This window comes from Corylus avellana, chromosome 3 (genome assembly GCF_965113065.1).
Source record: "Corylus avellana chromosome 3, dhCorAvel1.hap1.2, whole genome shotgun sequence".
Taxonomy (NCBI): domain Eukaryota; kingdom Viridiplantae; phylum Streptophyta; class Magnoliopsida; order Fagales; family Betulaceae; genus Corylus; species Corylus avellana.
This window is the reverse complement of record NC_142492.1, coordinates 18,284,317-18,300,970: the sequence shown is the minus strand read 5'-3', so window position 1 is coordinate 18,300,970 and position 16,654 is coordinate 18,284,317. Positions and strand designations below refer to the sequence as shown.

General features: G+C 40.5%; 1 pseudogene; it reads left to right on the top strand.

Moving 5' to 3' along the window:
- The first annotated feature begins 8,162 nt into the window (after positions 1-8,162).
- LOC148586871 (uncharacterized) lies at positions 8,163-9,296 on the top strand (annotated as a pseudogene).
- Positions 9,297-16,654: the final 7,358 nt, after the last annotated feature.

Below are 16,654 nucleotides of genomic sequence, written 5' to 3'. Positions count from 1 at the left end.
TAAGTTCATTTTGATACTACATGAAAGTAATTATAAATCAGAAGATTATTACTGTGTGGTGTAACCTTAATTCCAACTGATCAAAACAAATTAAGAGAACATGGTGGTGCTGTCCGGAAACACAGGCTCATGGGTTTCTCTTCGTTATCCTTCCTATACCACCCCACCCTAACCCTTATTTTGAAACCTTCAAAACAAAAAACCATTGCCTCTCCTATCATCCGCCTCCAATCTCAGCTACCGACATTGAGAGTGGTTGAAGTTGAAGCATCATCCCTCCTTCAATGCCGGGATCACAGCTGTCCAAATGTCAAAACCAATTTGGAGATCATCTGCTATTGAGACTGTTCGAGAACAAACAACGCCTTGCTCCATCCCAAAATGACCGGTTTCTGGGCCAAGTACCCGCTCATCCGCGCCACCATGTTGGTGGCCGAGTGGATCTGATGGATCGATTCAGACGCAATGTTGGCCCACCCGGAGGCCGAGTGGATCGATTCAGACCCAATGTTCACCGACATGGAGTTCAAGATCCCATTGGAGAGGAACGAAAGCCACATGTGCACGGTTGGAAGCATTTGATAAGGGTGAGTGAATGCCGGGGTGTTTCTCATGCAGGCATGGGCCCATAGACCCAAAACTACAAGTGGGAAATCAACTTTCAAACACAAGATGTTCCCTCCCTCAGTCCAGAAAGAGAAAGCAAAGTGGGCGGACAAGATAAACACCCTCAGTGCGTACTGGCTGGAAATAGTGGACATCAATTTTCTCCGTAACCAAACAAGCAAGCATTTAGATCTACGTCATTGCACGTACAAACACACAATGATCTAGAAAAAGAAATTATATATACCATAGTTGGTGGACTCAAATTAACTGAGAAAAACTAGAAGGACCAAAAAGTGAGCGAGAGAGACTTATAGTGAGAGGAGTGGCGGATGGGAATGTGTAGCAAAGTGAAAACATGCGTGAGAAACAAAAATAAGATGTCTAGGTGTGGGTGTTTCCATGAAATTGGATACGGTCAGACTCCCCATATCCGCCTCCAAAAATTGAATTCATGACATTGGTTTGTTCGAACCCTAGAATCAAAATTTGACCTGTTGATTGTCACAAACCAATCGATGTCGATCCAGCTTCCGGTCAGGATTTTTGGAACCCATGATCACCCCTAAATTTGTAACAACATCAGTCTAGCTGTAGCAACTGCAAAAAATAAAATAAAATAAAATAAATTGACCACCAGACAGAACATCCGCAATTAGATACAAAACAAATCAGACCACTGAATATTCTCATTATGGAAAGACGTCATTCTGTCTCTTATGTCTGCAACAATACTACATCAAAGCTTGTGCTTCCAGCTACTAAAACTCTTTCCATATTCTCATCAAAAACCTGCAATTGCAATGGAGTATTCCTACTTCAGATTAATCCTCTGTATAAGACATAAGGAACATTACCTGTGAATTTTCATCGTACCTGTCAGCTAGCCAAGCAATAAAACTGACTTGAAATTTGGCTGTCGAGAAGCATAACACCAATCAACTTTGGGAGGTTTCCGCTTATTGAATAAGTGAATACACTTCTAATAGGTATTATGTGCAGACAATACTCACCTTAGTTCAATTATTACTTGGACAAAAAAGTGTAACATGTATTTAGTTTTAGTGCAGACATCCATATCCTTAGTTCAAGATAACTTTAATACCTATTAGAATGTAGACGCTCCTTCAGGCAAAAGTGGCAAAACTCTTACGCTTTTTAAAGATAAAAAAGCTGTCAAAGCATACTAGAAATGATTTATTCATCACTTTCAGTTAGTCACTAATTTTTGACAATATACCTGAAATCCATTCTTAAAAGAATGATATTCATTATTACCATTAAAAACAAAAAACAGTGGTATCATTATGTAGTTAAAATAAAATACCTGACAAATTATGTGGTTTCCAGATCTTTACCTAAACTATATAAGTTTTTTTTTTTTTTTTTTTTTTTTTTTTTCTTTGTAAAGTACTCAGCCGCTGTAATTCAGATTACTCACCTATTTTGATCCCTAAAGCACTTCTATATAGTTACCTTGTTACTACCGCCAAAACTCAACATGGACCTTGAGTTCAAAGTAATCTCGAACCTTCATAAACTACACTTTATACAATGTCCAAGCTCCAATTCAAACATTCCAATTCTCGTTGAATATTCTGTAGTCAAAGGTATGCACATACCTTAAGTAAATGCTGTGGCATTTGAGATGACAGTCCACTTCTATTAATACATTTAGTTGTTTATGTGCAAGAAAGGAAACTTTTTCATTACTGCCCATGAGATGTTTGTACCAAACATGACAAATTCTGAAAATAAATAAAGACAGATCATGTCCAGTGAATAAAGCAGAGAATTAATTATCTATATTTCAATCCATAGTTTTTGACATTGGAAGCTGTTTAACCGAACCACAAAAAACTTATTCCGATAATAGTCCAAAGCATGACGCTAAAGACAAACTTTGAATAAGAGCATTTGTGTAGTGCGTGTAGAGAGAGAGAGACAGAGAGAGTCACACAGGTCAGTGCATCAAACCTGTAAAAGATGTCTAATTCTAATTTATAAATTATAAAATCCATGAAGATTGTGTTTGAAATTTGGTAAATTACAAGCAGTATAAATTAAAAAACAAAGCTGACAATCTCAATTGATTCTATGATTCTAAAAGATTTCATGTCTTTTTCTTGTTCCTTCGAATGAGAAATTTAAGATCAGAGCACAAACCAAGGTGTGTGCGCATGAGCATGCATTTGTATATACTTCTCTATGAATGTACACTATCTTTCTTCAACAACTGATAATGCATCTTAAATTAACAGAATTAACCTATTTCTTAAAAGAAGTATATAAAAATCCTAGTTCTTTTATAAGAGAAACTATAGCAAAGCTCTTCAAACAATATATATGTGTGTGTGTGTGAATAAATAAATAAATCCAAGGCAAGAAGAAATACTTTCTTATAAATCGTTAATGCTTGATGATTCGCCTCTCACAAATATGAAAAGAATTACATTGGTTTGATTGGGTTCCTCAACGAAAAGTCAGTAGATTGTTGATTAAGAGCATATTTGGAATTGCGTCAGGAGGCTTAAAAAGTACTTTGAATACCTAAAAAATTGTATCAAACAAAAAGCTAGTATGTTGGGTAAAATAACTCTAAAAGTACTTCTTTGACTTTTTTACTCTAAAAGTGAATAAAACGCACTTTTAGAAAAAGTTTAAAAATGAAGGTTTTTTTTTTTTTTTTAAAAAAAAAAAAAAAAAAAAAAAGCTCTTTTTTACTTTAAAAATTTCTTAAAGCAATCCCAAACATGCTCTGAGTGGAATTTATACGTCTCACCCTTTTCAGTGTGAAACTTGTTAGGCTTAGCAAGCATCATCGTGTGTCTTTTTAGTCTCATCCTGTTAGTTGGGTGTCTAGTCTTTTTAAGTTGGTTCATTTAGATGCTTGGGGTTCTGTTAATTTTGCATCAAATGACTTTCATTATTTTGTGACCTTTGTGGATGATCATTCTCGTATGACTTGGCTATTCTTAATGAAAAATCGTTATGAGTTGTTCTCCATTTTTCAACCTTTTCATAAAGAGATTAAGACTAAGTTTGCCTAAAACATTCGTACTCTACGGTCTGATAATGCTAAGAATACTTATCTCACCCTCTACCACTTTTCTTGCGGAAAAAGGTATTGTTCATCAGACCTCTTGTGCTTACACTACACAACAAAATGGGGTTGCTAAGCATAAGAAACATCATTTGTTGGATGTCACCTAGGCTCTCATGATTCTTATGACATTCCGAAACACTTTTGGAGTGATGTTGTTCTTACTACATGTTGTCTCCTTAGTCGGATGCCTTCTTCTGTTTTGAACAAGGCATCCTCCACATTCAATTTTATTTCCCCGCTCACCACTTTTTTCCTTGCGTCTTAGGGTTTTTGGCTATATTTTTTATACTCACAACCTTGGACCCAGGTTTGACAAACTCGATCCACACCCCACCAAATGTGTTTTTATTGGATAGTCTCGAACTCAAAAAGGATATGGTGCTACAATCCTGTTCTTCAACGGTAATTCGCTAGTACTGATGTTACTTATCTTTTAGTCTCAACCCTAGTTTTCAAATACCTCCTCTCGGGAGGATTCTCTCTTCGGCACCCCTCCCTACACCTAGCCCTTTAGAGTTAAACTTCAAAGATCTGCTTCCCTACAAGTGTACACTTGACATCCACAGCCGTCCCCCCTCATGCCCCCACCACCTTCCCCAAAGTCTTCCAATCCAGTTCCTCCAAACCCATATTCATTACGTATTGCTCTCCGGAAAGGTACTCTGGAACTAAACATTGGAAGTGAGGATAATGGGGAAAAGCTGACAGGGGTAGCTCTGGAGCCTACAAGACGTTGGTGGACCCCAATGGACAGCGAGCCGATTGTTTTAAAACGGTCAGTGATTTTTGCTGAAGGGGAAAATACCCAACAAGATGATGCAATGGATTCAAACATGGGGAGCTTCTGTGTGACTAGTCAGCAAACAGATGATGTGTGTGTCCCAAGCACACAGTTTGTCACTCGTAACACCATCACTAGAGACAAGCAGATCACTGATATGGAATTAATACAGTTTCAAGATGAAGTTGTGGATTGTGAGCCTCTGGTAGTACAAATGGGGGACATGTTGAAGGGTGAGGAGTTGAATAAGAAAGAGGCTTGTGAATGAGTTATGGAAAGAGTGAAAGGTTTTTTCCATGTAGTCGGATTATCACTTGAAGGGCATGAGGAAGACATGATGGCATTGTTTAGAGCAATTGAAGCTGATCGAAAGAATAAAACAAGTTCTCATGTTGCTGACATGGTAGTGGAACCTACACCAACAAGCTCCAAAGGTAAACGAGAGTTACAACGTTTGTCATGTTCTATTAATTATGATGGCAAGAAAGGGATTGCAACAAAGGTCAATGGCAGAAGGCGGGGCTCTCAACAGTTGTTTAATGAAGCCAAAACTTTTATCTTGGAATGTAAGGGGGTTGAACTTGGAGGAAAAATGAATGAAGATTAAGGGCCTCATAGGGGAATGGAAAGCGGATATTGTGTGCTTACAAGACACTAAATTGCAGCATGTAACTAGGGAGACAACCAGGAGATTGTGGGGTTGTGCACATATGGATTGGAGTTATTTAGGGTCACAAGGAGCTTCCGGAGGTATTTTGCTTATGCGGGATAGAAGGGTGGTGGAAAAGTTGGAGGCTTGTGTGGGGCGTTTTATCATTGCATGTTCTTTTCGAAGTGTCAGTGGTAACTTCGAATGGGCTTTCGCAAGTGTGTATGGTCCCAATGATGATAATGATAGACAACTATTGTGGGATGAATTGGTAGGCATCATGAGTTGGTGGGAAATGCCTTGGTGCATTGGTGGAGACTTTTAACGCAATTAGATATCTGAATGAAAGGGTAGATGTTACTCGGTATTCCACTCCTATGGGGGAATTCTCTAGTTTCATTTTTTATCAGGGCTTGATGGATATCCCTTTGGTGGGTGGACAATACACTTGGTCAAATAACCATTGCTGGTCTAGACTTGATAGATTTCTTTTATCTCCTAGATGGGAAGAGAGGTTTCCTGATGTGGTTCAGAGAAGACTACCTTGTCTATTGTTGGATCACTCTCCTATTTCACTTGGCCGTGGAGAAAGGTAGAGAAGAGGAGGAAATGGGAGTCCCAGCTATGTGCTAGCATGCAAATTGAAAGCTTTGAAAGGTAACCTGCAATGATGGAATAATGAAGTTTTTGGGCATGTCGAGAAACGAAAGAAGGTATTATTGGATGGTATAAGGGAGCTTGACATCTGTGGGGAAGGTCGAGGGTTGAACGAGGAGGAAAGGAGCAAAGATGAGTTATCTTCGGAGTTGGAGAGATTGTTGTTGTGAGAGGAAATAAGCTGGCGTTAGAAATCCCGGGCTCTATGGTTAAGGGAGGGGGACAAGAATACCAAATTTTTTCATAGGGTGGCAAACTCAAACAAGAGAAACAATGTCATTGAGTCTTTAATAATCAATGGTTGGTTCTTTGTCTTCGAAAGCCATGGATATCAAGGTGCACATTGTTCAGTTCTATACATAATTGTTCACCGAAAGCTGTAGTCGGAGGCCTATACCGGATGATTTATCATTTCAATCTATTGAAAGTGCGGAAGGTTTGTGGTTAGAAAGGGATTTTGAAGAAGGTGAGATGATAGAGGTGGTTAAGAAGTTGCAAGGAGACAAATCACCGGGCCCTGATGGTTTCTCCTTGGGTTTTGTGCAAACATGTTGGGAAGTAATTAAAGAAGATATAATGGCTGTTTCCAGAGATTTCCACAGCAAGGGGGGGTTTCAGAAAAGCCTAAATGCAACATTTATAGCACTCATTCCAAAAAAAGTAGGGGCGGAGGAGTTAAAGAACTTTCGACCTATTAGTTTGGTGGGCATTGTGTATAGATTGATTTCCAAAGTGCTCGCAAATTGATTGAAAAATGTGTTAAAGAAGATAATATCAAAGTCTCAAAATGCGTATATTAAGGGGAGACAGATTCTAGATTCGGTTCTGATAGCTAATGAATGTATTGACAGCCGGCTTAGATCTGGAGAACCCGGCTTGTTACATAAACTGGACTTAGAGAAGGCGTATGATCATGTGAATTGAGAGTTTTCGCTATTCATATTGCAACGAAGTAGGTTTGGGGAGAAATGGAGGAATTGGATAGCGTTTTGCATTTCTACGGTCCGATATATAGTTTTGATTAATGGAGAACCCCAGGTTTTTTTCGTAACTCCAGGGGTATACGACAAGGGAATCCACTATCTCCTTTTCTGTTTGTTATTGTGATGGAGGCGCTAAGTAGAATGATGGAGGTTACGGAAGATAGTGGTCTTGTGGCTGGTTTTTCAGTGGGAACAAGGAACAATCCTGGTCTTAGTGTCTCACATTTGCTGGTTGCTAATGACACATTGATTCTTTGTGGGGCAAATGAGGAATATATTATTTCTGTGTAATGCTGCTTGCATCAACCAATGCAGCAGTGTTTGTATATGTTAGATGAGCATATTAGGGTTAATATATTATATGGGGTATTTTGGTCTTTGTACTCGATGTTACATTATATATATATATATATATATATATATATATATGAAGTATGAGAGTAGGAGGCTACGTAAAAAAACAACACAGCCTCTTCTTTCTTCTCTTTACATGCAAACCCTAAATCCCTCTAAGATGGTATCAGAGCCATAACTATTGATGGCATCTGATTACTCTCCCACCCCGCTTCTTCCTCCCCTTCTTTATTAATATATTTTTTTTTTTTACCCAAATCCTAGTTTTATTCTACTGAGCGTGGAATTGTGAGACGTGGGCTTCATGCCCGCGAATAGTGATCGGGGATAGATGGTCGCCGTCGTGGTTTGTGGTGTATTTCCGGTCTAGTCTGTGGTTGTTGGTGACGTATATGGCTGCCGGCAGGTTACAATGATGATCGGCAGAAACTGGGTTGTCGTTGAAGTGTGGTCGTCGACTGGGTCTGTGGTGGTTTGCCAGCATGTTCTGTGGTAGTCGCTTGGGTCTGTCGCCGTGGTTTTTGGTATCACCGGTGAGGTCTGTCAGACACCGGCGTGTTTCCGTATATTTCTGGCGAGTTTCCGGCGAGCCTCCGGTAAGTTTCTGTCGCAAGTCCCTGTTTGGTTTAGCTTCTGGTTTTGGTCTTTCCAGTGGGATTTTCGGCGTGGTCTGCCTATCCCCGACAAGTTTCGACGGTCTCCGGCGAGTTTCTGTTTTTGGTTTTTTCATTCCTTTTAAGTGGTTGTTATAGTTACTATTCTTTCTTTTGTATTTCTGTGGAGTCTGGCTTCTTTGTTGTTGAGATTATGGCCTCTAAACTTGAAACTTCCTTCGTTCATGCTCCTATGACTCTTGTGAAGCTCAATGGAAAGAATTATATTTATTGGGCAAGGTCTGTCGAAGTTTTTCTCAAAGGCAAGGGTTTGTTTATTCACTTAACCTCGGGTATGCCTACAAAGTATCCTCCTAGCCTTTGGGAACAATAAGATAATCAAATTATCTCTCTTATGTTGTTGAGTCTCACATTGGATCTTCATGCAATGCATCTACTTGCCTAGTGCCAAGGACATTTGGGATCATCTTAGTCACATGTACTCTGGAACTGGGAATATCACTCGGATTTATGAAATGTGTAAACAATATTTTGGACTTGAACAAGGTGATCAAGCTGTGGATGAGTACTACAACCAAGTTGTGGCTATTTGTAAGGAGCGAAACTTGTACCAACCGCTCTCTAAGGACCTGAAGAAAATGGAATAGCAACGTCAAGATGTGGATGTGGTTCGGTTTCTTCTTGGCTTGAAACTCGAGTTTGAGTCGGTTCGTGCGCAAATTTTGGGGGGTTCTACACTTCCCTCACTTCCTGAAGTCTTTTCTCGGATTCAGCGTGCTAATCTTAGTGATCATAGCTCTCAGATAAGTTCTGAGCGTACTGGTGAGCGCGCTGCTTTTATTGCTGCCCGTGGAAGTTATGGTAGTTCTCGTGGGGGACAGGGTGGTCGTGGTTTTCGTGGTGGACGTGATTGTCGAGGTGGAGGTCACCTCGGAGGTCGTGGGCCTCGCAAATGCACTCATTGTGGTCGTACTAACCATTCTGTGGATTTTTGTTGGGATTTACATGGCACACCATCTGGGTTGGCCAATCAGGTTGCTTCTCACGATGATTCCCTAGCTCCATCTGGACCACCTGTTAGCTCGAGCTCACACTTCGGGAATGATTTGATCTCCATTCCGAAAGATGAGTATGCTCAGTTCTTAACCCATAAGCGGGCTTCTACCTCTTCCACTGCTACTCTTGCTCAGTCAGGTACTGCATCTCACTGTCTTTTATCCTCCACTCGCGACTCTTGGATTATTGATTCTGGCGCCAATGAGCATATGATTGGTTTGTCCACTTCTCTCTCTAATTATCGTCCTATTGATACACCCCACAGTGTCATCCTAGCTAATGGTTCCCTCTCCACCGTAGCCAGCTCTGGCCATACCCATTTGAGTCCAAATATTGAGTTGCTTTCTGTTCTACACATTCCTGGTTTTCCTTTTAATTTGTTATCCATTAGTAAAATTACCAAAGCTCTTAATTGTTCTGTGAGTTTTTACCCTTCTTTGTGCATTTTTCAGGATCTCAAGACGAGGAGGATGATTGGTATGGGGCATGAAGTTGGTGGCTTATATTATCTAGATCTTGCACCTTCATTTTCCTCATGTGCTTTACAGTCATCAACCTCAGCTCTTCAGTGGCATTGTCGTCTTGGTCATCCTTCCCTTCCTACGTTCAATCATCAAGTCCCGAGTCTTCGAAATGAGTTGTCTGTGTCTTGCGAAGCTTGTTAGCTTAGTAAGCACCGTCATGTTTCTTTTCTGTCAAGAGTTGTTAGTCGTGTTTCACATCCTTTTGAGTTAGTTCATTCTGATGTATGGGGTCCTATGAATATTGCATCCAATAAATTTCATTATTTTGTGACTTTTGTGGATGATTTTTCCTATATGACTTGGTTATTTTTAATGAAAAATCGTTCAGAGTTATTTTCTGTTTTCCGAATTTTTCATAATATGATTTAAGACTCAATTTACTAAGAAAATTTGTATTTTGCGTTCTGATAATGCCAAAGAATACACATCTAGTTCTTTTGCCTCTTATTTGTCTGATAAATGCATTATCCATCAAACATCATGTGCTCACACTCCACAACAAAATGGAGTGGCTGAACGCAAGAATCGGCATTTATTGGATGTTGCATGCTGTCTCTTATTTCATATGCATGTCCCCAAACATTTTTGGAGTGGCGCTATTCTTACTGCTTGTTACCTCATTAATCGAATGCCCTCCTCGGTCTTAGATGGTGCTTCTCCTCACTCTCTCTTATACTGTTCTTCACCCCCATTTGCCTTACCACTTAGGGTTTTTGGGTGTGTTTGTTATGTTCATAATTTGGGTCCTGGTTATGATAAACTTGATCCTCGTTCTACCAAATGTGTCTTTCTTGGTTATTCCACAACTCATAAAGGATATCGTTGTTATAGTCCTGTTCTTCACCACTACTTTACTAGCGCCGATGTCACCTTTGTTGAGTCTCTTTCCTATTTTCCTGTTGATGAGTCTTTCGGAGCGTCTACCCTTAAGCCTGATGTCGCGTCTGTTCCGCTGCCTGTTCCCTATCTCTCTAAGTCTGTCATGTTGCCTCCACCTTCACCTGCTCCTCTTCAGGTTTATACACGTCGGCCATGCCCATCAGCTCCTGCACCTCCACCATCATCCTCCCCGTCTTCGGATCCGCTGGCACCTGCATCTGATTCCTTGCCCATTGCCCTACGGAAAGGTACACGTTCTTGCACTACTAAACATCCTATCAGTCAGTTTGTATCTACTAGTTCTTTATCTCCTTCCCATTCTTGCTTTATTTCCCATCTTTCTACTGTTTCCACCCCGAAGACAGTGCAAGATGCCTTATCTGACTCTAGTTGGAGGCAAGCTATGGAATTGGAAATGAAGGCCTTACATCAAAATGGTACGTGGGAACTTGTTCCATTACACCCTGCTAAGAAGACTGTTGGTTGCAAATGGGTATACACGGTTAAGTTTAATCCTGATGGTTCTGTTGAACGGTTGAAAGCTCGTTTGGTTGCTAAGGGTTATACACAGACATATGGCATTGATTATGATGAGACGTTTTCTCCAGTTGCCAAAATCTCTTCCGTTCGTATTCTTATTTCTTTGGCTACTAATCTTAATTGGCCCTTATTTCAGTTGGATGTCAAAAATGCCTTTTTACATGGGGATTTACATGAGAAAGTTTATATGGAGCAACCACCTGGGTTTGTTGCTCAGGGGGAGTATCGGAGTTGTGTTTGTAAGTTAAAAAAGGCTTTGTATGGTCTCAAGCAATCTCCTCAGGAATGGTTTGGGAAGTTCTCTGAGGCCGTTATGGAGTTTGGTCTTCAACGTTGTCAGACAGATCATTCAGTAGTTCACTTGCATACAAATGCGGGCTACATTGTTCTTGTGGTATATGTGGATGACATTATGATTACAGGTGATGATTCAGGAGGTATTGCTCGATTGAAACTGTTTTTACAGCAGTAGTTTCATACAAAAGATTTGGGAAAACTAAGATATTTCTTGAGGATTGAAGTTGCTAGATCCCGAAAGGGTATCAATTTATCTCAAAGAAAATATGCACTTGATTTGTTAGAAGAGACAGGTCTCCTGGGTGCTCGTCCTATTGACACTCCAATGGATCCTAATCAGAAATTAGTAAAAGATGAAGGAGAATTATTTGAAGATCCTAGTAGGTATCGTCGTTTGGTTGGAAAGTTGAATTATCTTACTATTACTAGGCCAGACATTTCATATGCAGTTGGTGTTGTTAGTCAATTCTTGGAGGCTCCTAGAGTTTTACATTGGGAAGCTGTTACCCGTATTATTCGATATTTGAAAAGAGCTCCTGGCCTTGGGATATTGTATAGACCGAATGGACACCTCCGGGTAGAAGGGTTTACTGATGCAGATTGGGCAAGTTCCCTCCGAGATAGGCGATCTACTACAGGGTATTACACATTCTTGGGTGGTAATCTGGTGACTTGGAAAAGTAAGAAACAGACGGTGGTGGCACGGTCGAGTGCTGAGACAGAATACAGGGCAATGTCTAATACTGCTAGTGAATTGACGTGGTTACAACATTTCCTACAGGAGATTGGATTCACCGCTCCTACTCCTATCCCGTTATTTTGTGACAATCAAGCCGCTATACATATTGCGTCTAACTCTGTTTTTCATGAAAGAACTAAGCATATTGAGGTTGATTGTCACTTTGTTCGAGATAAGATACTCAGCAGAGATATATCTACACCATTTGTGAAGTCTGGAGATCAACTAGCTGATATGTTTACAAAGTCCTTGTGTCGAAAGAAGTTAGAGTTTATTTGTTCCAAGCTAGGCTTATATGATATATATGCTCCAGCTTGAGGGGGAGTGTTAGATGAGCATATTAGGGTTAATATATTATATGGGGTATTTTGGTCTTTGTACTCAATGTTACATTAGATATATATATATATATGAAGTATGAGAGTAGGAGGCTACATAAAAAAACAACATAGCCTCTTCTTTCTTCTCTTTACATGCAAACCCTAAATCCCTCTAACAGTATATATAGCAAAGAAAGAATTACAAGTCAATACTAACTTAAACTCTACAATACAATACAAGTTTAAACACTATAGGAGAGTACTAGAGTCCTATCATAAGTCTTCTTCTTGATGCTTATCATCCTCTACATTATCTCTAGGAGTATGAGTTTGAGTAGGTCTAATACACCCCCGCAATCTCGACAATGGAGGTCTGATGTTGAGATTGGACTTTAGGAGTGTAAACTTCTTGGAGACTAGAGGCTTTGTAAGAATGTCTGCCACTTGATCTTTTCCCGAAATAAAAATCTTACGTCTAGAATTTTGGAGGCCACTTTGTCTCGTACAAAATGACAGTCAATGGCGATGTGCTTTGTTCGAGCATGGAACATTGGATTTGAAGTGAGATACGTTGCCCCAATATTGTCACAATGTAGAATTGGAGGATGAGATAAAGAGACTCCAAGTTCATCCAATAGAGACTTGATCCAGGTCAGTTCGGCAAAGGCATTTGCTAAGGCCTTATATTCAGATTCAGTACAAGCCCTAAAGACTATAGGCTAATTTTTGGAACTCCATGAGATGAGGTTACTGCCGAGGAAGGTGCAATATCCAGACATTGAACAGCGATCATCAGGGTATCCAGCCCAATCAGAATCTGAGTAAGTAACCAGTTGGCGTGAAGATGACTTGGAGATGAAGAATGTGTGGTCACTTGTGGCTTTGAGGTAATGCAATATTCGTTTGACAGCAACCCAGTGCAGTTCGTAAGGATCTTCCATGAATTGTTACACTTTGTTAATGGCAAAAGAAAGGTCTGGTCTTGTGAGGGAGAGATATTGTAGGGATTCCACTATGCTACGATATATAGTTGGATCAGTAACTGTTGGGCCTTCGTACTTGCTTAAAGTTGATGAAGCTGACATTGGAGAAGAGATAGGCTTTGCTAAGAGCATATTGGTCTTCGACAGCAAATCATGTATGTATCGTTAGTAAGATAGATGAAGACCATCAACTGTCCATGTAGCTTCAACTCCCAAAAAGGAATGTAATGGACCAAGATCAATGATTGCAAAGGACTATTGGAGATCGGTGATGAGTTTGGAGATAGCATCGGTGTGAGAGCTGGCGATGATGATGTCATCAACGTAGATTAGGACATAAATTGTTACTCCATTTTTCCTGTATAGAAATAAAGATGAGTCAAATTTGGAGGAGCAAAAGTGAAGCTCTTGTAGCCAGTTGCTTAGGTGAGAGAGCCAAGCCCTTGGTGCTTGCTTAAGTCCGTAAAGAGCTTTGTGTAGCTTGCAAACTGCATGAGGTGAAGTAGGATGGATGTACCCTGAGGGCTGTGCCATGTACACGTCTTCATTGATGAAACTGTGGAGAAAAGCATTACTTACATTAATTTGATGAACCTACTAGTTTTCCATGAGAGCAATGGTGACCACAGTTCGGATAGTGATAGGCTTTACAAACGGGCTATAGGTTTCAGCATAGTCAATACCCGGTTGTGTTGGTGAAAACCTTTAGCAACAAGTCTTGCTTTATATCTGTCGATGCTCCCATCACTTTCCTCTTTATTCTGAATAACCACTTGGAGCCCACAATGTTCATGGATGGAGATTGGTTTACTAGAGACCATGTGCCATTTTTGAGAAGGGCATCAAACTCTTCATTTACGGCCTGCCGCCATTTGGGATCCTTGGATGCAACAGCGTAGCATGTAGGTTCACTTTCTTCAGATTGTAAGGAAGCAAAAAGTGCCCGTGGTGGATATTTTATTCTGCCATTAAGTTGTCGTGGCTGGAATATACCATGTTGAGAACGAGTTGTCATCCCGTGTGTTGGCCCTGGTTCAGTGGAATTAGTTAAGGGATTTGGTGAAGCTTGCATTGAGACTACATCAAGAATGCTACTTGAGGAAGGAGTAGAGGTAGATGGTTCGAGAGTTGCAGGGGATGGTGAAGGGATGACAATAGGTGGGAGTTGAGGAGGTTGGCAGGCTTGAAATTGCTGAGAGGATAAGGTGAATGTGGCTGGAGAATGTGGGGAAGCTGTGGACGGAGTAAGAGTCACCTTGGAATTTTTGGAAAATGGGAAAGAGGACTCGTTGAACACAACATGTCGACCAATGTACACCTTCCCACTGGGAAGGTGTAGGCATTTGTAGCCTTGGTGCTCTTTGTTGTATCCAATAAAAACACAAGATTTGGATCAAAAATCTAACTTATGTTTGTTGTAAGGTCAAAGGAAGGGCCAACATTCACAACCAAAGGTCTTGAGTTTATATTCAGAAGTGATCTTGAAAAAGAGTTGAAATAGGTATTTGTTGTGGGTGACTTTGGAGGGAAGACGATTGATGAGGTATGTGGCTGTTTCAAAGGCAGCATCCCAAAGGGTTAATAGAACCTGAGCTGTGGCTAGGAGAGTGAGACCAGTTTCAACAATGTGTCTATGACGACGCTCAACTGAACCCATTTGATGGTATGTGTGGGGGCAGCTAGATCTATAAGTTATACCCATTTTGGTTAGAGTTGATTTAAGTGGGCTAAATTCCATTCCATTGTCACTTTGCACAAATTGAATCTTACGGTTAAAGTAGGTTTCAACAAGATTTTTGAAATGAATAAATATAGTAGAGACTTCATATTTGTGTGTCATAGGAAAAAGCCAAATGTATTTTGTGAAGTCATCAACGATGCAAAAATAGAATCTTCTATTATTGATAAAGAATACAGGAGCAGGGCCCCATGCATCAAGAAAAAGCAATTGTAAACGATTGCTTAACACGAACTTGGACACTGGAAAGTGTTGATGATGGCTTTTGCCTTGTTGACACGAGGAACAAATTGAAGTGCGGGAATTTGAAGACACTGGAAGTCTGTTTGAGTGGATAACTCTGCAAGCAATAGGTGGGGCAGGATGGCCTCATCGACGATGCCAATCTGCCATGGGAGCCTTCTCTCCAAAATAGGCAGCTTATTTATTGGAGGTGGACTTGGAGGAAGGCCATGGGTACAACCCGTTTCTACTCGGGCCTTGGAGTAGCAGGGTTCAGGAGTAGAGGTCCTTAACGAAGAAACAAGTAGGGTGAAACTCAACAAAAACACCATTGTCAAGAGTAAATTGATTGACAGAGATGAGATTCTGGTCTATTTTAGGAACATGTAATCAGGAGGAAAGATGAAAATTATGACTAGACGAAGGTAAAGTAGCAGATCCAGTATGTAAAATACGCAAAGCTTGGCCGTTTCCCACTCTAATTTGATCTGAACCATGCTAGTCATCCGCACACACATCAAGGTTGGCTAACTCGTTGGTGAGATGGTGATTGTAGCTAGTGTCATGGTACCACTGAGGATCCGAAGTAGCATTTGTGGTTGCCATGAAAGCAGCAACTTGAGATGATTCTGGGATAGAAGAATAATCAATACGCTGCTAGCAGTTTGGTGCAATGTGCCCAATCTTGTGACAAAATTGGCATGTGGGTCTGGAGTAATTGTAGCCAGAAGATTGATAAGAAGCTCCCCCACATCGACCACGGCCACGGTTGGTATAATTGTTGTGGAAGGAGCCACGAGGAGGACGATAGTTAGGGGATGAGTACCTTTGAGCAGTGTTGGCAATGGAGATGGAGAGATCAATTGCAGCAATATGTTGCTCAAGACACAGCTCATGAAAGAGAAGAAATCCATAGAGATCATTCAAGGAAACGAGATCAGATCGCGCGGTGATTGAGGTGACTAGAAAATCATAATCAGCACCAACTCCATTGAGGATGTAGGAGACAATATCGGAGTTCTCAAAAGGGTGACCAATGGCTGCCTGCATCAACCAATGCAGCCGTGTTTGTATATATAGCCAAGAAAGAGTTACAAGTCAATACTAACTTAAACTCTACAGTACAATACAAGTTTAAACACTATAGGAGAGTACTAGAGTCCTATCATAAGTCTTCTTCTCAATGCTTATCATCCTCTGCATTATCTCTAGGAGTTTGAGTTTGAGTTTGAGTAGGTCTAATAAGGAACAACTCAGAAATCTACGGTGTCTTTTTCTATGTTTTGAAGTTGTCTCCGAGCTAAAAATTAACTTGCCAAAGTCTGAGATTGTTCCAATTGGTGAGGTAGAGAATGTTGATAGGCTGGCAAACATTTTTTGGTGTAGGGTGGCAGGATTACCTATGAAATATTTGGGTCTTCCTCTGGGGGTGCCTTATAAGTCTACCACCATTTGGAATGATATTATTGAGAAGACAAGAAGGAAATTGGCAGGTTGGAAGAAAATGTATCTGTCAAAGGGTGGGAGGCTCACACTGATCAAAAGTACTTTGTCCAACCTCACTACATATTTCCTGTCTCTATTTCCTATTCCAGTGAGTGTGGCG